General features: G+C 40.1%; 2 protein-coding genes across 2 annotated transcripts in view; one reads left to right on the forward strand and one right to left on the reverse strand.

The window, feature by feature from the left end:
- Positions 1-27,228, reverse strand: part of LOC134824072 (neurocalcin homolog) — an 85,536-nt gene that overhangs the window by 24,363 nt on the left and 33,945 nt on the right. The gene's annotated exons all lie outside the window — the stretch shown is intronic.
- LOC134824080 (uncharacterized) overlaps positions 15,050-27,228 on the forward strand; it is a 41,046-nt gene continuing 28,867 nt past the window's right edge. The window contains exon 1 of the mRNA XM_063835789.1: positions 15,050-15,078. The gene's annotated coding sequence lies outside the window, so the exon portion shown is untranslated. The remainder of the gene's footprint in view (positions 15,079-27,228) is intronic.

A 27,228-nucleotide genomic window follows, 5' to 3' on the forward strand; every position in this document is an offset into this window, starting at 1 on the left:
CTGGAACTATTACCTATTAAAGTTATGTAGAATGGTTACACAGTGTATAGTACATGGTATAGGGTTCCCAAAACAAGTACCCATGAATGCATTAGACAGGGTACACTGTACAGAGAGGGGTATCGTGTTTACTACAGCGACTAATAAGGATATAATGATTGACAATTGACATTGTTTCGTGGTCATGTTAACGGAGCAATGATAAATGAGAGGACAGGAATGAATTGATGGCTGCAGAGGTGCAATTCAGGCGCCATCTGGTGCATTCCCCTTCAATCTAGAGACTAACACTGTGAGTGTTGGAAAATCAGCGATATAATATGAAGTAACACATAAACTGTGTATATCAGATCAAAGTGTCAGGAGAAAATCGAGGTTTACGTTGTAAACAAACACACTAGGCATAATAGCAACATGTAAGATGTATATTCTGTTGAAAGAGAAAGGGCACGCCCAAAGAGTAATACTGCAGTTTCGTAATACGCCATGGAAAGAGCTAATGTTAGGTAGCCGATAGGACAAAAGACGTGACTCAATGTCTAGACTTTTCTATGTAGCAAAATATAGTACTAGCAGTGAGCTGTCAGCTGCAGATACCAAGTTGTAGCAGCAGACCGGTATGAAATAAATCAATATTTGAGGTAGTGTAATTATTTTAAGAACATTCTGGCAGACAAGGTAAAGAAGTGGCTTGTTAAGATTGTTTAGAGTTGACAATGGACATCGTATGGTATCTCCCGGGTCTTACACAGTGTTTCTGTAAAGATAAGAGTAAAAAACGAGCGCGTAAAACTCAACAATAAAACTTTAGAGTGAAGTATTGAGAAGGTGTCCGAAGTCTAGACACCAGAATACCAAATTACTTGTCAACAGTTAGAACTCACTTAGACTGGTATTGCTATCATTGAAATCACTTCGTCACCCGTACCAGGAAAACGTGTCTACCACATTTAATACAACAACTATCAAAAACTGCGCTGTATTCCGTAAATACTGAACTAAATACTAAACAGGTTAATGGAAATTAAACTTCCAGAGATAAATGAGTTAAAAAATTAAAAGGCTGCAGCAAGCTCAGAGTTCTCAGGAAGCTCAGAGTTTTCAACCATATTCCATGGACATCGACAACTGGAGCATATATTATCTCCAAACAATTATAATGCACTAAACTCTAATGTCAATCACATAATAGCAGATTAGTAATGCCTACGGACGTAAATATCTGTATGTAGAACAGTCTCCACTCTCTGTGCCTTTAGAATAAGTAGTCCTGGAAGTACGTGGTGGTGGTTCCAATTCCTCGTTTAACTGGTCGTTTTAAATGGTCGTTTTAAATTTAACTGGTCGTTTTAGGAGCACTGGTAGGGCATGTGCTGTAAATTTTATAACTATTCTCCAGCATTAGAGGTAATTGTATGCCGTTGGAGTTAATATTCAACCACTGCAATTATATTCAATAAGAACCCCCGACATCAACCCAATTTTATTTGTCGGATTAAATCCGCAGAGATTTTCATAAACATGAGTGCAGACTATAGGAGCCGTTCTGCCTACCGTACATGAGTCCACTGAGGCTCACACAAACTATAGCATTTTACAACTAGCACAAGTTCCTGACACCGTGAGGATGATGGACGGCCACCCAATACAATTCCCGTGACATACAGTTTATAAACCCAACAAGCAACTCATCAAATAAAAGTGACAGCCCAGTGCAACTGTAAGAGCCATTAATACCAATATTGCGGGATATCATCATCGACCGTGTATAGGACTGACGACTCTGATGCCTTGATGTATGACAGATCACGTGCTGGCACCGTCGTCATTGTAAACAGTTATATATGTGTAAACTGTAAAACCAGAAGGGTTGTCGGCCAGGGACCTTATTCTGATCTGTGTAGTGAGAACTGGCAGGTTCCCCAATTACCATGCCCGAATTTTGCCCGAGATGTTCCCGAGATGTGCCCGAGGTGTGCCCCAGGTGGTTCTGCCCGAGGTGTGCCCGAGGTGTGCGTTGTGCCCCAGGTGTGCCCGAGGTGTGCCCGAGGTGTGCCCGAGTTTGTGCCCCAGGTGTGCCCGAGGCCAGGTGTGCCCCAGATGTGCATCGGCAGATTACCGAGTTATCGAAATCTGATAAGAGAAAAATTTAAAATATAAACGAGAAGTAGTCACGTATTATGTTCGAAATGAGCCACTGCAAAGAAATAATCTGAACTTATCTTAAAAGGCTGTTCCTGAAATGATCTATCTGAATTCTGAAACCTGAGCTGTTTAGAAAGATTTAAAGCTGAGGATTCCAAGTTAAAACGAGAGAAATAGCTCATTTTTCGAAACACTTTGATCATGACACAGACAACTATGTGTTACAAATTTACTCTTTTCAAAAAGACGATGATGGAGGGGGGTTCTCGTATCTAGGGATGTGAGACGTACGTGCCAAAGGCATGCAAGGGGAGTGAGCCGATCAAGTGTTCTTAGCTATAAATACTGGAAGATGATGGACAAAAGTATCGCATTCTATCAACATGCCTACCTTCTCCAAATGCATCTGTGGTCGGACAGGATGTCAACAGCTACTCGACTTTGATGGATACATCTACTCCCGGAAGAAGGACAAAGATTCAGCCCTCAAGTCTGCCTGGCGGTGCACCAAGCACTCTGTTCCTACGAAGTGTCATATCACCCTCTCAGACACCCTCTCAGACAATAGGTCATTACTGACTTTCATATCGACAGGTTGAGTGTTGGTAAGACACCCGCTAAGAGGCGAAGGACTTGCCATACCCAACTCCACGATATCTGTTCTTTCTACTCAACATACTCTAGCAAGATCGAGTATTTTTATTGTAGCCTCAATGTCTGGGCACGATATTTAGTAAACTATAATTGATGTATTCAGTATTCAGTATTCAGTATTATATATTCAGTATGTAACAGTATTCAATAAATTTGATTAATTATCCTACGAAAAAAATGTGTATTGACTTGCTAATTTAAATCAAAAGTACTATAATATAAAGCTATGATAATACAGACTACAGAGTTGACATGTGAACTCTACCCTGGCCCTGTATCTAGCCCATTTCTAGGTCAGTTAAATTCTACTGATGGATCACATCACTAATTATACGTCACTAATTGGTGATTTCCGGGATTGATATAATTGTAAACCGTGTCACATCTCCAAAAGTGAGATAATAACCCCGTTAGAAACTAGATAGGTTACCTAAACCATCATCAATCAAATCAGTGAAGTAAATAAACAGCTGGTACGAATTTACTTAAGTATTTGTTTAATAGTCCCCCGTAAGATTGATTACGAAATGAGGGTCAACCTCAAGATTAATAAAAGGATTCAAACCTATTTGAGCCTTGAGGATATCTTCAAATATTAACAAAATTAGAAGTTTCCATGAACATAGCTCGAGTAACAACTCAAGACAACGCAATCAAATACGAGATTGTTGTTCGTGATTACTTATAGACTTGATATTTTTTCGCTAAATTTAATGATATAATCTGCATAAATGTAATTTAATAAGTATGAGCGTTTTATCGATACTTTAAAGGCTATAGAATGTCATGAAATTTAATTTAAGCTTAATGATCTTCTACACAAAGATGCATGCTGATTTTACGGAACAGCATAGGATAAGTACTTGCAGTGCCTACCGCTTATAATAAGGGCCACGTAATAATATGCAGACTCAGGAATATGCAGATATGAGTTAAAATGACACGTGACAAGCGTTAAAAGGAAAATTTTTCTCCAGAAACAAAAGGTAGCAATTTTAAACACAATATATAATAAGTTTGCAACAGGTACAGTGTGTCTACTGTTGACCAAGGCTAATGCTTCAGATACAATATGTTCCAAAACACTGCGTCTTGACAGTAAAAGCAGGCAACCCTTGAAAATCGAAAATTTGAATGTACGGTAGTAGAACGCACAAAGAAAATCGAATATATCAGATGTACAGCATAGTGCAGTGCAGTATTCTGAGGAAAGTTAATGGAGCAATATCGGCACGTGTCGCCACGTACCAGTGGAATTTATCTGCTGAAGGTGCACAAGGTGTACTTACTACTAGTGGGGTACAGTTCCCTTCCACTCCTGGGTTAGTTCCGTTAACACCAGTGCAAACAAGGTACTAACTACTAGTACAGAGAGAACGAGGTACTAGCGCAGAGATGGAGGTACTAGAGTGTAGTGTTTGCCCAGATAACGTTAAAGACATACAGGCACATTCCGGCCAACAAGAGAACAAGTCAGCTCACCGGTACACTGACACAGTCCAGTTCTACATTATTAAACACTGTTCTGTTAAACGCTCTAAATTTGCCTTTTCTTCGGATTTTCAGAACCCTACAGACCGCTGCACTTTTCTTAATTTGCGGTGTCAGATAGGGGTGAGTTAGCAATCCATACATATTTTGTGCCTGAAGAATGTGTAAAACGACAGAGAAATTTAATTCTGTTGTTGGTTTAAAGTGTAACTGAAAGCGCTGCATATTAACTGAATTTTTAGAATAGTCTGTACGATAGATCTCACATCGCCTCTTTCTTTAACTGCTGACGAAATTTAGAAACTTAAGTTACTAAGCTAACTGGAATGTGCAACAATTTCTCGACTATTTGATTTGCATCGGACAAGACGTCTGGTCAGGCAGGTGACGAAATTTGCAATGAATCGTGTGATACAAGTGAGAAATCAACAAAATTTAACGAACGTTAACACAATCAGGCATTGGCAGAGAGGAATAGCTCACACTACCACAGTGCACAGGTGACGTGAAGTCGAACCGGAAATCCAGGCACTTGAGCAGAGTATGTACATTGGTCAAACCCACCTAATTATAAATAGCCCGCGAGAGTGGAGCTAAGTGGCTGCGGGCTAGAAATGAGAGAGCGAGGAAACGGTTAGACTGCCGGCCATTCTACCGGACTACTCTCTCTTGAGATCGCAATTAGTAAATCAAACACGAAATGTCCAGCACACAACACGAAATGTCCAGCACACAACACGAAATGTCCAGCACACAACACGAAATGTCCAGCACACAACACGCAACTACTTACAGGACACCAGTTAGCAGGTTTAAATATTACTTGCTGTGGAGTTGGTTAGTTTCACACCAATACTAAGCTAAATTAATTGTGAATAATAAATCAGTTTAGAACACAATGGTATAGTACAGATAATATATCGAAAATGCGAATAAATGAGTTTAGAACCCGATTATATGCCTGAATGAGATGTGAGACTTCACAATTCACATGTTCAAGTGTTCAAATGACTATAAATAAGTTATATTTCATCGAATAGCTTGTAAGATGTGAGTACACAGTAAGTCGTACCTGCTGGAAAGGTGAACACGACAAGCACCAAGCTACGGGAATGAATGTACTATAACACAATACTCTTTAACTTTACTCTTAAGAACTTTTCAAGGTCTACAACTTAATAATCTAGCATACAGGACTTTAACAATATTCTTTGAACCTGTCGTTACGACAATTGCCGTTCGATTAAAACCTCGAAATATTTCCCGGAACCGGGACTTGGTCATACAGAATTCTGAACATTCAACTATTAGGCGAACGTCACTTTTGTATCAAGCCCAATACACCTGAAAATTCGGACATATCATCGCCACCAGACATAACACAGAATATATTACAAGCGTTTGACGGCTTTCTACGTTGAAATTAGACTACAATGAAAGAAATTTGATACTGGAATTACGTGCAAACATAATATGCTCACAGAACATAATAAAAGAGAAGTTGAAATTTTCTGTGAAGAGAAACAAAAGATGTACACTTAAAACAGGAAGCGACCACATTATTAAATACAGAAGTTGAATTGACCGCAGCAGCCTGAGAGCAACCAAACTATCAAATCAAACAAACTGTCAGCCATATAACTCGACATGTACACAATAAAGGCTTCGACCATAACAATTGCAATACGGATATATAATATATCATATGATAATGAAACACGCCACCACACGCATCAAACCTCCTATCACACAATATAGAGATACAATTATTACATAATACACAGGGGTAAATTTTGTCCAATTAATCGGGTGGGTAGCGTGTAGCTGGTATAGTAAGTAATAGTAAGTACTATTAACTATACCAGTGCTGCTGGAGCTGCTGGTGAGACGGCACATTTTACTAGAATACACGTTAACACGGCCTCTCCCTCACACGGATCTTACTTCCATCACTCTTACAGTTATATCAGGAAATTAACAAGATTCTCCAGCAAATATTTGTCAGACTCGTTGTCAGATCTCAGGTAAAATGAACATCAGAACTATTGACAATCCTGGGTTATTACGAGAGTGGTAGAACTTGGTACTTGGCAAGGTGATAATAACTATTTCCTCTTATCATGGAGGCAATTCAATCGAATTAAATAACAAATAAATCGTGATAAGAAACGTTGCAGTGATAATTAATAAAACTTAATCATAAAATAGACGGCAATAAGTTGATCTACATAAATAAGACAGTAAAAATTAGCATAAAATAATCTAAGTGTTCTGATAAGTCTCTGGAGTAGTTACTGTCGCAAGTGTATCGATTACATTGCTACAAGTACCCGACTCCTCTGCTTCGTAACACCCCGGCCCATATTATATAATAGTGCTGTATTGCAGTATATCATCACTCCTGGACCTCAAATTATCGTGTATTTCTCAAACAACACTACACAGGTCGGGTGTGGTGTATAACAACACTCCACAGGTCGGGTGTGGTGTATAACAACACTCCACAGGTCGGGTGTGGTGTATAACAACACTCCACAGGTCGGGTGTGGTGTATAACAACACTACACAGGTCGGGTGTGGTGTATAACAACACTACACAGCTCAGGTCGGGTGTGGTGTATAACAGCTGATGTACTTTGACACTCGGTTCTCATTTCAGGCTGATGTGTTAATACTAGACTTTGAAGTAGGCAGCGATATTCAAGATTTGCCTATCTCAGTCTTTGAAGTATAAATAGATAAATGGATTTAAAGTAAGATACAGTACTTTGTCGATAAATATTCATAAAGCCCATGTACTATTATATATAATATATCTTTTAAAGGTGCTGAAATACCTATCTATTGTTGGGTGTTACTAATATCAGGGAAATAGGGTTCAGTAGTGGTAATAGTATTAGATGCCATGGAGTAGGTGATCTCCTGCACAGTGCACATCTGCTGCACAGTGCACCTCTCCTGCACAGTGCACCTCTCCTGCACAGTGCACCTCTCCTGCACAGTGCACCTCTCCTGCACAGTGCACATCTGCTGCAGAGTGCACCTATGCTGTATGGGCTGCACAGCGCACCTCTCCTGCACAGTGCACCTCTCCTGCACAGTGCACCTCTCCTGCACAGTGCACCTCTCCTGCACAGTGCACCTCTCCTGCACAGTGCACCTCTTCTGCACAGTGCACCTCTTCTGCACAGTGCACCTCTCCTGCACGGGCTGCACAGCGCACCTCTCCTGCACAGTGCACCTCTCCTGCACAGTGCACCTCTCCTGCACAGTGCACCTCTCCTGCACAGTGCACCTCTCCTGCACAGTGCACCTCTCCTGCACAGTGCACCTCTCCTGCAAAGTGCACCTCTCCTGCACAGTGCACCTCTCCTGCACAGTGCACCTCTCCTGTACAGTGCACCTCTCCTGCACCTCTTCCGCCTCGACCATTTAAGGTCTATAGCTTTTTACTGTTATTTTCTTAAATAGGGCTACGTTAGGAAAGTCATATAATCGCATGAAAACAAACACGTGTATATGCTATTATGCTGTGATAAAGGCATTCCAACTGCACCCCCACCCCCCCCCCCCCCCCCCCTCCCTGTAACTATTCGAACTAAGTAGGTAAGCAACGGGACTCAGGGAACAGGATAAATAATCAAACCTTCTTCTTCTAACAGGATCGATGTCTATAATTAGCTATGATATGCTTTATCTTTGTCGAAGATCAATGAGTGCCGAAACGTTTGGTGAAATTTAGCATGTAAATCAAAGCATCTGCTCTATTCTTATTCGCCGAATATTCATTAGTTTACCTCAAAAGACATACTGAGATGAAGGGAAGAACAAAGCAATTGCTTGAAATTCATATTAAGGCAATTAAATACAATAAGCAGCAAATGAACAACAAAGGATAATAAATTAATCCGGAAATGATATATGAGTTCAAATCAAGAGGATATAATGCTTAATGTATTGTCCAATTATAATAGTGTATTGCCTCACAGGAGATACTGTGGTCTTTTCTAAATGTAACTGTAATACATTGATGTAAAGTTTATTTGAATTTTGAAATTTAAAAAATAATCAAAATACAAGTATTTAAACATATTAAGAACTAACTTGGCCAATTGAGCAAAATTATCATATTTTCATGCTCTGGAATTATTTTAAAGAGTAACTTTTGCATCAGGGGAGATCAAAATATATTATGCCAAAACGAAAAAAATTGCGATACTTTATACCTTTTACAGTTCTCTTGAAAGATAATATCATTATTATTTTAAATGAGACTTGGCTGAAAAAGTCAATATTGGATAGTGAGATTTTACCTTCTGGTTATAAAATCTTTAGGCTGGACAGGTCCCTCAAAACTCATCCATGGGATCCTGAACGACCTAAGAGGTTTAGAAAAAACGGGGGTGGAGTCTTAATAGCTCATAGATTTGATCTAGATGTTACTAGTACTAGGATAGCTGTAGTGAAAGCTCAAGCTGAGTTATTGTCTGTTGTCTTAAAGCTTCCAACTGGTAGAAAGTTGTGTATTTCGACTTTTTATAGAGTGGGGACTTTAAGCGACGACAATTACGTGGAATTTTCTAATTATTTTAGAACTCTTGCCTTAAAAGAAGATTGACAAGCATGTTTTAATAGGAGATATGAATTTGAACTGTGTTTCTTGGCCTGCTGGTGAGACATTCTGTGAACTGCAAAATGGCTTCCTGGATTTCCTTACTGGTGACCTAGGACACACTCAACTAATTAATGAACCTACACATAAAGCAGGGAATGTGCTTGATTTACTGTTCACAAATGTCCCTAATATTATTACCAATTTAAAAATACTGGATCATAATGAGGCGTGCTTATCTGACCACTTTGGTATCAACTTTGGGATAAACTTCAATGTCAGCCGCAGAAAGTCTCCTAAACGCAAAGTATATAACTATACCAAAGCCAATTGGGACGGCTTGAACTTTGCTCTGAGGCGGGTCAATTGGGATAATGTGGCTGGGTCTCATGATCCACACATTTCCTGGCCTCTTTTCAAAGATGTTCTGATTAAACTCTGCAATGAATATATCCCAAAGAAAAATGTTAAGTGTGAGTTTCAGCCGCCTTGGTATGACTCTGATTGTGATAGGGTTCTGAGAGATAAAGAGAAATGGAGAGAAAAGGCTAATGAATCTGGCAATGAGTCTGATCTTGAAAAGTTCCGTCAGTACCGCAAAGATTTTAAACGCATAATGAACGAAAAGATGAGACTCAGTGTCGAAGATGATTCTGATTCTGCCCTTATTTCCAAAAAGTTTTGGACACACGTGAAATCAAAGTCTAAGTCGACTAGGATACCTGAAACGGTCCGATACGGTGATCGTTTTAGGAACACACCAGTTGAACAGGCTAGCTTATTCAATGAATACTTCTATCAACAATTCTCCTCAAGTAGCTCATATGACATTGACATCGACATGAGCTCCAGTAACAATTTTATGGATTTGAGATTTCACGTGTTGGATGTTTTGTTAATTTTGAAAGGGGTTAAACCGGGTAAAGCCGCAGGTCCAGATGGTATCCATGGCACTGTGTTAAAAAATTGTGCGAGCACTCTTGCAAAGCCTCTAACCATGATTTTCAACAGCTCTTTTGTGACTGGATGTGTGCCGGAGGAATGGAAGCTTGCTTCTGTTGTCCCGGTACACAAGAAGGGTGAAAAAGGATCTGTTGAAAATTACAGACCCATCTCACTGACATGCTTAGTTATGAAAGTTTTTGAACGTTGTATTTCGAAAGAGTTGCTCGCAGCTTGTGAAGGGTTAATCGACTGTAGACAACACGGTTTTGTGAATGGGAAGTCTTGCACTACCCAGATGGTCCCATTCACAGACAACCTTGCACTGGCCCTGAACAATAAGTCAAGATCCGACATTGTTTATTTTGATTTTGCTAAGGCATTTGACAGTGTCTCACATGACTTAATCCTTCGCAAGCTAAAAAATTTATATGGTATTGATGGTCTGATGCTTAGATTTTTAAAGTCGTATTTACAAGACAGACGACAGCAGGTTGTTGTAGGCGGAGCTGTCTCAAGCATGCTTCCCGTGCAATCAGGAGTGCCCCAGGGATCTATTCTGGGACCACTTCTGTTTGTTCTATTCATCAACGACATGTTCTCGTGTGTTTCGGAGGATACAAATGTAGCATTGTATGCAGATGACACCAAAATTTGGAGGGTCATCGAATGCTTTGAAGACCACTATATTCTTCAAGGAGATATAGACAGGTTGTTTGCCTGGTCAATCGATAACAAAATGACTTTTCACCCTTCAAAGTGTAAGGTGTTATCTGTAACTCTGCAAAGAAATGTATTAGACAATCTTCCTTTTAATATTTATTGGTATAATCTTAATGAAGTCATAATTGATTATGTGGCATCCCATACAGATCTTGGTGTAATAATGAACAACAGGTTTCTGTGGGGTGCACATTGTGATCAATTGATATCTAAAGCAAGCTCGAAGCTTGGGCTCTTAAAGAGAACCTGTCATTTTACCATGGATAAACGCCAAAAGAGGGCTTTCTACCTTACCATTGTAAGATCAATCTTTGAACATTGCTCAGTTATATGGTGTCCTCAGCGATCGACACACATGTCGAAGTTTGAGGCAATCCAGAAAAGAGCGATCAAATGGATCAATGGACAACAGTTTGATCATTATAGTGATATTGTATTTTATGAGAAGCAGAAGGAGCTTAAAATTCTACCCATTAGATCTAAGTTCATCCATAATTCAATTACGCTCTTCTATAAAATAGTAAATGATTTGGTAAGTATATCTCTACCTGAATATATTACTGTTGTTGAAGCTGGAACAATGAGGTACACAAGGAGCACGGCATCAGTCATTGAAGGACTTGACACCAGCACATATACCTGCTCTATTGTACCAAACTGCGATAGTTTCAGAAACAGCTTCTTTTATAGAACAATGCTTCTGTGGAATGCACTGCCAGCCTATGTTAGACAGACTGAGAAAATTTCTATTTTCAAAACAAAGCTAACTGAATTTCTCTGGTCTTCTGACGTATGCTGGCCTGATTAGACGGCCCATCATGGAATATTATTATATATATATTTTACTTTATGAATGTCATACTCTCTATAATTTGCCCCTCGCACCTGCAGTAGAACGCGCCTCTTTTTCTCTTATGAAACAACCCGAAACAAGCGCGTCACGCAGTACGTGAGTGGCTAGATTATAGATTGTTTTATTATAATATTATTTAATTATGTTATTTTGTTGTTATGTCGTGTAAGTTTGTGGAGTAGTAGCAAGAAGGTATCGTATACATTTAAATTTGTTCTCTTGATTATTTATTAATGATTTTATGTAGGGTCGGCACCAATGTTATTATGGTCTTACCACCGTGTTTTGGTTCAGCCGAAATAAATTTTACCTTGATGTTTTTACATATTGTTTCTCACTCCAGCTGAGTCTGGTAGTGTTGAGTATCATGAATATTTTTCTAGCTCTCTTTTTCCATGTTTTTGCTTCACAGGAGATATTGTGGTCTTTTTATTGAATATAACTGTAATACATTGATGTAAAGTTTATTTGAATTTTGAAATAAAAAAAAATTTGTAAACAGTATAGATTATTTGTGCAATTTCCTCGCTCGATAGTCGATGAAAGACTCAAAATTATGATATTATATGTTACTAGAAAGCCCGTGGTAACAGGGACGAAGCTAGTAGTATTCTTTGAAAGAAAGTTTTAATCGCGTCAAAAAATATCCTACACAACCGAAGATACAGCCAATTAAAATGTTGCTCGCACTAAACACAACGTAATATCAACAAAAACTATAAAAAATGCCGTTGTAACAATCTTTGCACGTGCATGTGTGCATTAAAACACAGTTGCTATGGAAAGTTTTGGTTGTTACATAAATTCCTATTTTTCGTTTGTTTTGCACGTGGGCGGTCGTACATACATACATACAACAAAAACAATTCTTTGAATTATATATGTTATTATATTATATAATATAATAATATATTATAATTTTGGGTCTTTTATCGATTATAGATATAGGCTTAAATTCATAATTAAATCAATTCAAAAATGTAAAACAAGTTTAAGGTGTAGAAAAACCACATTAAATCAAAAACATTTGTTTATTAAATCACATTGACAATTTAGTAGTTAGTCATCCCAAGGCAATACAAATAAAACAGACAACAAAAATTAGCGTGTAATACATACCGCCCTAACTAAGTGTACATTAGACTAAAATTATGATATGATAACCAAAATTACAAGTGAATCGTAAATTCACACCAATTTAAAGTTATAGTTACAGTATTGAGCAGACAATGCAATAGGTAAATGTAATCAACCATATCATCTTAGAATAGTTAAGTAGCATCTCATCTATCACATCTTAATATATAGCAGATTACAACATTACATGAGACGAACAGACTGAACTTATTTCAAAATATCAAATATTTGTTTTGTGTTTTATGTAAACACCAATGTAATTATGGTTTTACCACCGTGTTTTGGTTCAGAAGAAATAAATTTTACCATTATGTTTATATAATGTTTCTCACTCCAGCTGCAGTCTGGTAGTGTTGAGTCTCAGGAATATTTCTCTAGCTCTCATTTTCCATGTATTTGTCATTTGCTGATATCAAATTTGAAATTAAACATGTTTTTACTTTCATGTTAAAACTGCTGCTGTTTTCACCCATTAAACACACAATCTGTAAAGTTTTGAGTTTTATCGCTGGAAGGTGAGCTTCAACTTGATCATTTCCTTCTCTCTAAATTCTTCATCATTGCAATTGTTGGATCAATGTGAAGTTACACATCTGTATAATGTTTCCTCGGTCGACTAAGCCAAATGATCTGAAACCCGTGATTGAGGTTTAAATGAGCTTGGGTCCTACCAGAAGATCAAGATTCTTACTAGCGTTTGCCAACATGCAACAATACCCAAAAAATACTTAATTAACTTCCTCCATGTGACCACAAGCTTTCTGGTTTGATTATAATTGCCTAATGGAAATAAACTGTTATAGTAAACTGTTACTTGCTATATTATATATATTATAAAGAAAGATAAGTTACACAGAATAAAGTTATTAAACTTTTAAGAAATAATTCCTTTGAAAACCCATAATAGCATAGGTCAAGATGGCCGATTCATGGTCTATATTTATGGGTAACATCAGAAAGACAATGGATAAAAGCTAACTAATTTAACAGCTATTTCTTTGAGAACCAGCTCCACGAATGTCCAAGAGTCCAAAAACTTCGCACTACCCAACCTTAAAAATATGGACACTCTGCATGTATTTATGGCAAAAAGAACACACAGACCACTCGGCACTCCCGAAATTTATAAGAGGTGGATTCAAATTAATCAATTACAATAAGGGACTCCACTGTCCTTGAGAATAATGATCAATAAAATATTAACAAACAAAAAAAAGCACAATTCTGGGTGGGATAGCAGAATAGGGCACACGTGACGTCATATCTACTCAGCATGTGTTTTGGTAAAAATTTAATTAACTTTTTCATTGTGCGAGATGACGATACATAGATGCCGCAGAATCATGAGGACTACCAGATCCTGGTGGAACCTAAGCGATCCATGATATCACGACAGGCCCTAGACTCCCCTGTCAGCCTCCTTGAGAAAATGTGTTATGTTGTTGAAATTGGACCTGGTTTTCAACCAGTTAAAAGCTTATTGCTCCCACCAGGTAGAAACCTGGAAGATGAAGCAAGGTTTAAAGACGTTTTATGCTTGAGGTGGGAGAGGCATTTTTACGTAAGGGTGTTAACATTTACTAGGTTGCCGTTTGGTGTGAGCAATAGCGAACAGCACGCACACTCCTTTGCCCCGTCAACCTATATCTAATCTATTTAAAGAGTGACAATCATACTGCACATTGAATTAGGATTCCGTTAAATATCAAATTGATTTATTGTAAACTTGTTTAATTTGTAATAAATGGCATAAAATTGAAATTTTTGTTTAACTAAAATTTTTGTTTAACTGTTACACCTGTAAGTTATGTCCAACAAGAAGAAGAAGTCCCTAAAAACTGAGTGAGGAACTGATATGAGAATAATGAGCTTCCAATCAAATAAAAGATACCATAGGCTTTGTACAAGGCTAAGGTTAGACCTCCGACTATTCGACATACTCTTATCTGTATCAGACGACATCAGGAGGGAGATCATATATTAACATGGATGAGATGGACTTATTTGTTGTTTTATAATTAATACAATTATTATATATTTTTGAGTAATCATAGACAGACACTGCAGCAGCCTGCGCGTGCGGGTCAGTCCCCAATCACCTCATAAGTCAGAGTCTTGAAATCTAAGGATTCGACAGTCGACCTTGTTTTAGAATTTTGATATTATGGATAACATTGTGCCAACCGAACCTTATATATTATATGCTGTATATTAAAAAGCCGCAGTGTGCTTTCGGTGGATATATAACCTGCGCCTATTGAAAATTACCCAGCTCCCATATAAAACCAAAAACGAGCAGTTATTATTATAGCAAATTTTGAATACATAAGATTTTCTTTTAAAATATAACATTAACAAATAATATTACATGGCTACAGCCACGGTTTTCACTAAACCATGGACATTCTTCTTCGTAGGGCTGGGCTAGGCTGTGGTCATTATATCACTATAAGAAAGAGTATGACCACTGTAAGATAGAGTTTTAATACTTTCAACACTACTATATAACTAATAATTTGAGGTATGTGTAATGTTGAACGATAACGTGACAAGTGACATAGTGACATAGCACAGACCCGAGAAGTCCTGCTTCTCCTCTCCAGACCCGAGAAGTCCTGCTTCTCCTTCCCCTCTTCACAAATCTATTAAGGGAGTCAGACCCACAAGTTCTGAACCTTTCCGGTTGGTGATTAAGTTTGATTTTTTGATAGAAACAAACCTGTTCCAGACGTGTTCCAGCCTTCGTTTTTGGTACTACATACCTAAATAACTTCATCATGGTTGAAACAATCCCAAAACAAAACGTCAATAATGCTAACACTTCCTCTACCCCCCAGAAAAAAGCTAAGACCCCAACAATAGTTGCTGCTGGAATGCTACGACAACTAGACACCAACCTGCTGAAAGCTGTCCAAAGTTACTTTGCAATGGAGGCAGATAGTACTGGAAGTGGTGCATCTTGTACTGAAAGTGTCACAGGTATTTTAGGAGCTGCTAAAAATCTTAGTGGCTCTGGTTCTTCGGATTCTGAAATAACCTCTGACACTATCTGCTGCTTTAATGCCAGTGGGCAAATGTTATGTACCCTTTTATCTTTCGATGAGAATACCTATAAATTGTTACTACCAGCAGAACTGAAGTCTGATGCAACATATCTCTCTCCTGCTGAAAGGGTCAAACTACTTTCTCAGCTAACTTACTTCAAAGACCCTCAAAGCAACGAAATTGCTGAACTGGAGTGGATAGAACTGATCAGACCACAGATGTTAAGTGTCCTTTCTGACCATGGTATCACTCCTACTAATCAAGATACTGATCAGGATCTAAGACGCAGATTATATGGAAAGCAATCCTTTCGTAGCAGTCACGGTGCTGAGGATAAGGTGGCACTATTTGGTTTTACCTTTAGAGAACCTTTGATCTGTTTGTCCACTAGCTCCTTCCCAAAGGAGGACTACACCTACAAAACTAAACTTACAACTAGCTTCGTCACTGAAAAAGTTGAATCTGCTAAGACTCAAAGCTTAACACCTAAGCATGATATGCTAGAGTCTGGCAAAAATAACTCTGTTGAACCAGAATCGAAAGAACCTCCACAAAGATACAGGATGGAATCAAGTGAAAGGGGCACTCTATCATCAACATCATCTAGCTCACTTGTACTTGAAGGCAGTACACCTGACATCAACGAGACGGATCAAGAAGATGGGGATGCATTCACACCTCCCAACATAACATTTAACAACAATTTTGACTACAGAATTGAATCTAGAGCTGAGGAGGGTATCAATGATACTGGTGGCTCATGTACAATCTGTAACCAAGATGTTAGCGCTGATCAGCTTCTTACATGCTATCTATGCAAACTTTCAGTTCATTACACCTGTTACAAGGTGAAACAAGTAACAGCTCACAAACAAAAGATGCGTACCCTGAGCCACACAAATTTCACAGCACTTGGAATCTCCCAGAACAACAAATGGTTTTGCAATGGCTGCAACTCTATTTCCTTTGATGATATCCTGGAAAAGATATCTCTACATACTCAGGAGAAATTCATAGATGCTGCTGAGAAAAAAGTTAAACTGGTGAATGATACTACCTCAAGTTCCCTTGAAGGAGATTTTGATATCTCCCAATTTTCACTCCCTGACTACCAAGATACGAAGTCACAGCAATCTGAACATGAGATTACCAATATTCAGCAACTCAAAGACTCCATCACAATGGAACTAAGAGCTGCACTAAAAGAAGAAGTAAAAACGTTAATCTCCGCCATAACACTATCCCATAATCCAGCTCAGAGCAAGCCCTTTACAATGTCTGCAGAAAATGTATACAAACCACCTGCATCATATTCTGAAAAGGCAAGACCACCTCACTCTCATTTGAGCACCAACACTTTCATAGAACCCCCAGTGGTCAAAGAGTCTACAAAAAAATCAGCTAGTGCAGTGGGAACCGACTATTTAGTTGATCCCAAGATGTCTGTTATCATAAAGCAAGTCACAAACAAAAAGGTGGTGTCAAATGATACCTCACTTAAATCAGAGTTTAACAAACTGTTTAAGCAAATGAAGATAAAGTACATTAAAAAGACAAGATATGGCAACATCATTCTTCAACTAAACTCTGAGGATGATATCAAACAAGTACTAAATGGATGGCAATCCCACTATTTTAAAGACACCAGCGCAAAAATGGGCACAGCGATATTCAGAATGACTGACCAGCATCTGACAAAGCATGTAGGCATCATAAGGCATGTCCCCATAAACATTGATATGGGCTCTATCTCTGATGGACTTAATAATGCCAATTTGAATAGCACTCACGTAACTCGCTTGGGCAAATCATCAAACTCTGTTAAAGTCATCTTTAAGTCACATGAGGATCTTACACAAGCAATAAGCAAGGGATTCGGTCTTGAACACTTATGGCTAGAAGTTGCTCAATTCAAGTTCACCAAAAAACCAATGCAATGTCATGGCTGCAAAAGATTTGGACACCCTGTGAAATGGTGCCGCAGCAAAGCAGCATGTGGATTCTGTTCCTCAGAAAACCACACTGATAAAGAATGCCCGGAGAGAACCCATCCATCAAATTACTGCTGCCGCAACTGCAGAGGAAATCATACAGCCTTCTCAAACCAATGCCCACATTTCATAGAAAAAATGAATCTGATTAAACAAAGTAACCACCATGATTACTAAAAACAACGGAAGTCTTCATATCTGTCAAATAAATGTCAGTGGGCTATCAAACAGGTCTATTACAGCAATTGATAGATTCAACTTTAAGTTCAAAAATGACATTGTGGCTCTACAAGAAACTCTACTGGATAACTCCAGACCCCACTTAAATACCTTTCATAATCTGGATACATTTTCGGTAAACAATAGCAGAGGAGTGTCCACCAGTGTTTCCCCCAGGCTTGTCCCACAACAAATCAGTGAACTTCAAGATACAACCACTGATGCACTCTGGGTCACTGTTAGGTACAATTCAACGGTAGTAATGATTGGTAATGTATATGTAAACCACTCCCTAACTTCTACAAACAACCTGAGCTCAGCACTTACCAACATCACAAAAGCTCTCCAATACTGCTCCAAGTTCAAAATCAAAGATGTAATAATAATTGGTGACTTCAACAGTAGGCACATCTCCTGGGGAGATATCATCACAACCGACCGTGGAAGACAGCTGGATTCATTCATCGCTCAGCATAATCTGACATGCATCACTCCGAACACCAATACATTCGTCTCCCATAATGGTGGGAGTATCATTGACCTTGCTTTGTTGAAGGGTAAAGTATGTAGGCTATACCAATCGTCCAGCATTGACAGTGAAAGTGAACTCTTCACAGGTGCTCCAAATAGAGGTCACTTACCAATCATCCACCAATTCTGTCATGCACAAACTGCTCAATCTGCATCTCCTCTTCTCTACTGGGACATTGATAAAACAGACTGGAATGCTTGGTGTGGATCACTTAACAGGGCCCTTCTCCTTGGCATAACTGGCAGGATCAACTCTTACATAGACCCTCTAAAGCTGTGGCAAGACTTTAAAAACATTTTATCTGCGATTGGTAATGAATGGATTCCTCTCAAGAAAGTCAGTACCCACTCAAAACCTTTCTGGAACTCTCTCCTTACAGACCTTTCACGAACTCTTCAAGCTGCGCAGGAAACCATGAAAACCAGCTACACACCGTATAACGTCTCCCTCCACAAACAAGCAAAGGAGGAGTTTTCTAATACCTTGATATCCGAAAAAAACAAATGGATTCATCAGCAACTGGAAAATCTCAATGTTGCTCAGTCTCAAATATTCTGGAAAAATTATAAGAAGACATTGACCAATAAGCCTAACGAGTACATGGGAAATCTTATGGATGGTGGTATCCTCCACTCTGACAGAACTCAGAAAGAAAACATCTTGTACAAATCATTCTTCTCGGGTGAACACATGAATGGATGCAGTTTTGATCATGTCTTCGAACAAGAAATCAATAGCTGCTATGACAACATTATATCGACTCAGTTCCCTACCGACCAATTAGATCCAATCATTAATGATCATCTGAATGGGAAAATAGGTCTAGAGGAAGTTACTTTAGCACTGAAGGCTCAAAATAGCAATGCCAAAAGTTTTGACACTGATAATCTTCACCCAAAAATCCTGAAACATCTGCCTGTGTCAGCTCTTCAGATTCTAACAAAACTATATGACCTTGTCCTTGAGACTGGTGTATGGGTCTGGGAGGTATCCAATGTCACTTTCATCAAAAAGGATGGGAAGGATAACTACATGAACCCCTCTGCTTATAGACCAATATCGATATCATCATATGTTGGAAAGCTGCTAGAAAAGATCTTGGAACGAAGAATAAAGCTCCATTGCGAACTAGAGGGCTTACTCGACGAAGAGCAAGAAGGCTTTAGACCTCAAAGAAATACTGCAAGGTATCTTTATAAATTAGTAGCTACTCTAGATGAATGCAAGAGGAAAAAACTCACTACTTTCCTACTATGCATCGATTTTAGCAAAGCATTTGATAGTGTATGGGTGAAAGGCCTGATTTTCAAGCTCAGCAAATACCAAATACAAGGGAACATTTTGCGGATAATAAATAACTTCCTGTTATCCCGCAAAGTACGGCTGAGGGTTAACAACAGTCTCGGATTTCAACGCTCATGTGGATGGTTTGGGCTTCCCCAAGGCTCTGTCCTTGCACCCCTGCTATTTATCCTCTACATCTCGGATATGTTATGCAAGGACCAGCTCCCACTGGAATGCAGCTCTAACTCAAGCCTCTTCAAATATGCTGATGATGGAAGCATAGCAGTCTCTCACATAGATCCTATATGTGCTCATCGAATTATGCAGTTGATGTGCAAGTACCTTCATGTCTGGTGCAGTAAGTGGAAACTTATCCCAAACTGCGACAAAAACAAGACTGAGTGTATTATGATCACACCAACATCCTCATCTGCACCTGATGTCACAGCCTTTGGACCACTCATTATCGGCAATAGACCCATAACATATACATGTCAATCAACTGTTCTTGGACTGAGGATAGACGACAAACTTACGTTCAAGAGTCACGCAAAATTTAAATTGAAACAATGCTGGTTTGCCTGGTACAGGATCACTCAAAACTCCACCCGCCACAGAGGCCTGAATGCAAGCTCACTCAAAATGCTCTTCAAAACAGTAGTACTCACAAAACTTCTATATGCTGCTCCAATATGGCTAAAAGATAACCTAGACACTTTCAAAGACTTCTATGCCAGGGTCCTCTTGAAAATAAGTGGATCCACTCACCATCCTCCCAAAGATTTGACATCTGTCGCGCTTGGAATTCCACCCCTTGAGATATCCTACAAGATGATCACTATAAAATTCATAATAAAAGCACTTACAAGTGACCCATTTATGCAAGGACTCATCTTACAGCTAGAGGAGGCAAAGGCCCATCGATATCAGCACCATATTGATGAGATACGTAAGTTCCTAACGTGGACAAGGGGGTCCAACGAGCTCAACAGAAGCAGAATAGACCTTCTGACTAGTGTCCACAACGGTGTTGTCAGCTATTCAAAAGACGAAATAACCCGCTTTATGGACTTCACCTGGAATAAACATCTCCTACTGAACCCTAGAATAAATCCGGGTGAGATACTGGATAACATCGATGAGAGGAGCAAAAAGTTGTTTCCTCGCTATTCAAGCAGGAGCACAGACACTAAAGTAATGTCTCTCTTGCATGGCCATGACATCACCTTCACAGCATTCAAGGCAAGGGTTGCCAACAACTGCGACCCTCAGTGTCCGAATTGTCAGATGTTGGACAACAATTACCATCGAATCTTCTCTTGTCCACTGTACCGCTGTTCCTACAGAGAAACCATTCAAGAGCACTCCACTAATGACCAACCATGCTGGTCTATCTTAAGAGATGGTAGTGATGGCAGCATCACTGCCTTCCGATCTTTAGCACAGATCGCCATCGGTGAACTATCATAGAATTGATACTTATACTTATAGTACTCCTTCACCTCCATCCCCCTTCATGTCCTACATCTCCTTATGACATCACTCCCCCTTCAGCCTCTACTACTCCTTTACTACTCCATCTACTGCCTCATCTTCTGGACATCATTATCTTCTAGTTTAGTTGAGAATTCTCAACACCCACTTCCAAGTCGAGTACTCTCGACCCACTTAGTCCACATACCTTGCAAACTTACAGCAGGGTATTTGTAATGGTCTAAGTCCCTAATACACGCCAAAGATGGTTCCTCTATACTCAACCGTAGGAGAAGAGAATTAGGTGACTGTATTTTGTTCTAATGTTGATATTAATATAAGTATGTTCTAGTTGTTACTCCTTTTGTTTTAACGTTTTTATGGTACTCTCCTTAAATTATTTCAATGCAGTCACTCAGATGATTTTAAATCAGGACACTTAAATAAAGACACCTACTCTGCCCACAATAAGGGGCCATAATTTTTAAATTATGTAACAGTATAGAATTATTATTATTATTTAAGATAGAGCATTGGCGCCCTGTGCTAACCCCGGTAAAATATTTATTAGTGGAAAAAAAGTTAAACTTTGTATTTTCCATATTTAGTGAATCATTTTGATGCTTGTATGAAGCCAATGATCTTTGGTAGTGAAAAGTTGTCAACTATGTCTGTCACACTAAGGTGGAAGGAGGCAAAATATCCTCCTCGTTAGAAGGACCACCAATAAAGGTATAGTACTTCAATCGAACGTAACTTTTGAAAAGTGTGTCAAACAGTATATATACATTCAATTAAATCAAGTGATGCAATTGGCAGAGCACAATCAAATTTTAAGTGTTGCAATTGGCAGAGCACAATTCATTGCTACCAATAATTTTTTAATAGTTAATAATAACAATAAACACAATTACTAGACATTCAACTTTTAAACGTGCATTATATTATATATTATGTGTTATATATGAGAACTTTTACATCCTAATATGCAATGCATTCAATAATATGGTGTGAAAATCTTTAAACAATTTATATGATTGTGCTTGCAGCTTGCAGCTTGCTCTATCCAGAGACCTTGAGCTTGCAGTAGCGCCCGCAGCTGCGCATAAGCACATGGGTAAGGTGAACTTGCAGCTGATATTAAGCTTGGGGTGGTGCTTTAGAAACGGTACTAGTAAAGCTCTTACAAGTAACTGGTTCCTTTTGCCAACCGTTTTTAGTCAATAGTCCAGTACTGTCTCATTTCTGGTCTCAGAACATGCGCAACAACAATTTTGTTATGCCAATATAATTTTTAATATAACGTGGAATTATTTTTATCACGTCGTAACCCCCTGTCATTGCACAATTAAGTGGTTTTGTGGTGATCAAAGCCACGAATGAGGAAGCCGCGCACTCGTGCGCGGCAGGGCTACAACGTAAAATAAGACATTATGGACTATTTATTTATGAAATTTAAACATTTGGTTGTAGCGCGATGCACTACTGGGCCGCGCCGCGCATCTTCTCGCAACCACAGATCGGCGAGATTGGAGATGCGAAGTGAAGGTTAACAGCCTACCAGCACGCGCGCCGTGGAACAAATATTTTACGAGTATCACCCGTTAAGATGCGAAGGATTGACATTGTGAATCAAAAAATTTAGAGAACAAGTCAGTTGAGGAAATATTTTTTACATAACCAATAACGTTCACTTCATTCTGCTTTAGAATTTTTATTTAAATTTTGAATTGCGCTGATAAAAATTTATGATTGAAACGAATTTTCGAATAGTTCACTAGTATATAGTAAAAGCGTATTTTACATTTTGTTAGCATAGCCAATATTTATGAGTTTATTATCGGCCGATGCTTAAGTTTAACCATGTTTATTTTTCCAGGAAACCCTACCGGCTGCATGGGGTATATTTGATTCACGATGTCAATCCTTCGCAGCTCGGTGAGGCACAGTGGTGCATCTCGCCGATCTACCAAAGTGTGGTTGCGAGAAGCATTATTTGATGCGCGCGCGACCCAGTAGTGCATCGCGCTACAAGGGGTATATCTCCAAAAGTAAAATAAATAGAACCTTCCGGTTTTCAACAAAATTTCCGTCTCGTAAATTTATAGTTAGCTCCCTACAAATAAATATTACAGTCAACAGTGCAAATTTGATATTTTGAAAATCTCACATTTTCTTAAAGGGTGATACTCGTAAAATATTTGTTCCATATATTATCCAGGACCGTCGACGAGTCCTTCGGCGGCGCGCGCTTGATCGCGCGCGAAAAGTGGCATGCAACGTATGTCAAAGTCCAACTCGGCGCGCGTCCTAGGGTACTAGGTTGTAAACCTACAAACATTTTAAAAAACAATGGTACAAACATTTTTTAAATCTGAGCAAGTTTAATTTTATCGTGCACTTGCTCTATCCAGAGCCCTTGCGCTTGCAGTAGCGCGCGCCCGCCTCACGGCGGTAAAAAACTGACTTGTGAAACAAGCGCGCCCGCAGTGGCGCGAAAGCACATAGTTAGGTGAATCGTGCACCTAGCTAGCTCTCCTATAATTAACTAAATGGAGTGTTGTAATGCTATTGCTTTTGCAATGCTCATTGCTTAATTAACGCGAACGATTTTAATCCTTTTCATATCAGCTCGTACATCGTATGTTGTAGAATGTAGGCGCGCAGCCCTACCTAGCTAGGGACTACAGGCTATTATGTCGAGCGTACTAAATCACTCTACAATCGATCTTCGAGATTGTTCTAAAAGGGCCCCCGACAGTTTAAACCAACTTCATTCGATGTATTTTCGGACGCTGATTCCGAATCACCTCCCATGACATAGGGTAAAAATACTCCCCTGACGAGATATAGGCGAAAAACTGTCTCGATCACGTGATATGACTGTATATAAAGGAAGTTAGTCTAATTTCTTGTTAGGGTTAGGGTTTCAGCATATGCTTTTGTTAAGGATTGGGTTAGGGTTAGGGTTGGGATCAGATAAGAGGGTTAGGGTTTCGAATAGTCGTTCAGGACCAGCTAGAGAACGGGTTAAAAAAGTCACGTAACAGTCAAGTGTAAAGTGATTAATTATCATCCCTATTATGTTCAATGTTCATAAACCGAATAGCTAGATTCGGCGGAACGAATACAGGTTAAGCGCGGCCCAGTGCTTTATAAAATTACCTGGCTTGCCATGAAATCCAATCCGGCCCTGTGCGCAGCGTTTTCTATATAATAGGTAAGACATAATATAAAAAGAAACAAGCAATTATGAATTAGCAAGCTAGGTAATAAAATATGAATAAAATTAAAATCCCGGTTGCTAGAATTGAGAAACATTTATGTTTGTTACTTCTACAATTTACGTTTATAATTTCAAACTTTAGACATTAAAATTGGCGTTCCATTTTTCCAACGTTTAGCATCACAAATGCATTTGGATTTCACAATAAGTATTAATATTATCATAATAGTATAGCTTGGGTTTGATCTTTGTGATTATCACAAAAGTAAAAACAATCCACAAATGATTGATTGAGCTGAATAACACAGTAATAAGTAATCGTTTGTGGTACTAGGACTACTATTATTACTTTTACCTGCTCATGCTAGTAGTAGTAGTACTATTAGTATTAGTACATGCTGAAACCATAAAATTCTTTATAGTTTACTACATCAACGTGACGCTAACTCAACCGACAGCACGCTGACAGTGACAGTGACACCAAACTGAACGCGTACAACGTACACGATTTCAGTTATAACATTTCCTGTTTACCATACTATACTCTAAATCTATTCCAAACAAAATTAAACCACCTTTTTTTCGACGACTTGGAAAGGGGGGGGGGGGGTGTTCATGTTGTTTTTGTCCGTTTTTGTCCGTTTATGTCCGTTTTTGTCCGTTCAATTTTGTCCTTTTTCAGAAAATAGACAACGACAAACGAACGGACGAAAACGGTCAAAAACGGACAAAAATTGTAACTTTTGATTTAAATTGTCTCCAAAATTTGTAACATGCTATTTGTAGAAATGGATAGCACGGTTAATGATAATGGTCCTTTTTCAAACTTTCAATCCTCAGTTAGGAACAAAGAATAGTATATACTTTTTTAATAACATAAAAAAGGAATGAAAATCACTTTATTCATGAAAAATATCGTTCGGTAGATAAATATTCGCTTAATTACTATAGGCTAGGCAAGAACTCGATACTCCGATGAAGAGCTAGTTAGCATTTGCTATATGTGCTATAGTATGTAGTAGATATGGAAATTGAATTTGAATCAAAAGTCAAAATTCCAAAGTAACCAAGCAATGTCTTCTAATTACTGCACTTTAGGACCTATTCAGACTTATAAGGTCGAGTCTTTTAAATGTTTACGATGTCAAACAAATTTAAATGTAATACGAGAACTGAGAAGGTATCGTGATTTTTCCCATTATTTGCGACAAATTTTATGTATAGTTTAATGTATATGGTATAGCCTGTTAAATTTCGCGGTATCGCGATTTTTGGCCAAAATAATCGCGAAATCCTTTTGTCCCTGAGGAGGACTGAGGAGGACTGAGGAGGAGGAGGAGGAGGACTGAGGAGGACTGAGGAGGAGGACTGAGGAGGAGGACTGAGGAGGAGGAGGAAGAGGGGGAGGAGGAGGAAGAGAAGGACTGAGGGCTGAGAAGGTTTCGTACAAACAAGGACTGAGGATGAAGAGGAGGGGGAGGAGGACTGAGAAGGTGTCGTACCTACGAGGACTGAGGAGGAGGACTGAAGAAGAGGACGAGGACTGAAGAGGACTGAGGAAGAGGAGGAGGAAGAGGACTGAGGAAGAGGAGCAGGAGGACTGATGAGGAAGAGGAGAAGGAGGAGGAGGAGGAGGAGGAGGAGGAGGAGGACTGATGAGGAAGAGGAGGAGGATTGCGGACTGAGGAAGAGGAGGAGGAGGAAGAGGAGGAGGAGGAGGAGAGGGGAGGGAGGAGGAGGGAGAGGAGGAGGAGGGAGGAGGAGGAGGAGGAGGGAGGAGGGAGGAGAGGAGGAGAGGAGGAGGAGGAGGAGGGAGGAGAGGAGGAGAGGAGGAGGAGGAGGAGGGAGGAGGAGGAGGAGGAGGAGGAGGATGAGGTGGAGGAGGAGGAGGGAGAGGAGGAGGAGGAGAGGAGGAGGAGGAGGAGGAGGAGGAGGAGGAGGAGAGGAGGAGGAGGGAGAGAGGAGGAGGAGGAGGAGGAGGAGGAGGGGAGGGAGGAGAGGGAGGAGGAGGAGGAGGAGGAGGAGGAGGAGGAGGAGGAGGAGGAGGAGGAGGAGGAGGAGGAGGAGGAGGAGGAGGAGGAGGAGGAGGAGGAGGAGGAGGAGGAGGAGGAGGAGGAGGAGGAGGAGGAGGAGGAGGAGGAGGAGGAGGAGGAGGAGGAGGAGGAGGAGGAGGAGGAGGAGGAGGAGGAGGAGGAGGAGGAGGAGGAGGAGGAGGAGGAGGAGGAGGAGGAGGAGGAGGAGGAGGAGGAGGAGGAGGAGGAGGAGGAGGAGGAGGAGGAGGAGGAGGAGGAGGAGGAGGAGGAGGAGGAGGAGGAGGAGGAGGAGGAGGAGGAGGAGGAGGAGGAGGAGGAGGAGGAGGAGGAGGAGGAGGAGGAGGAGGAGGAGGAGGAGGAGGAGGAGGAGGAGGAGGAGGAGGAGGAGGAGGAGGAGGAGAGAGAAGGAGGAAGGAGAGGAGGAGGAGTGAGGAGAGAGGAGGAGGACGAGGAAGAGGACTGAAGGAAGAGTGAGGACTAAGAAGAGGAGGAGGAGGAGGAGGAGGAGGAGGAGGAGGAGGAGGAGGAGGAGGAGGAGGAGGGAGGAGGAGGAGGAGGCGGAGGAGGAGGAGGAGGAGGAGGAGGAGGAGGAGGAGGAGGAGGAGGATTGGAGGACTGAAGAGGATTAGGACTGAGAAGGAGGAGACTGAAAGGAGGAGGAGGATGGGAATCAAGAGGAGAAGGAGGAGGACTGGAGGAAGGAGGAGGAGGATGAGAGGAGGAGAGAGGAGGACTGAGAAGGAGATGAAGGAGGAGGAGAAGGAGGAGGAGGAGGAGGAGGAGGAGGAGGAGGAGGAGGAGGAGGAGGAGGAGGAGGAGGAGGAGGAGGAGGAGGAGGGAGGAGGAGGAGGAGGAGGAGGAGGAGGAG

The sequence above is a fragment of the Bolinopsis microptera genome, chromosome 1 (assembly GCF_026151205.1).
Source record: "Bolinopsis microptera isolate Bmic1 chromosome 1, MBARI_Bmic_1.0, whole genome shotgun sequence".
In the NCBI taxonomy this organism is placed as follows: Eukaryota; Metazoa; Ctenophora; class Tentaculata; order Lobata; family Bolinopsidae; genus Bolinopsis; species Bolinopsis microptera.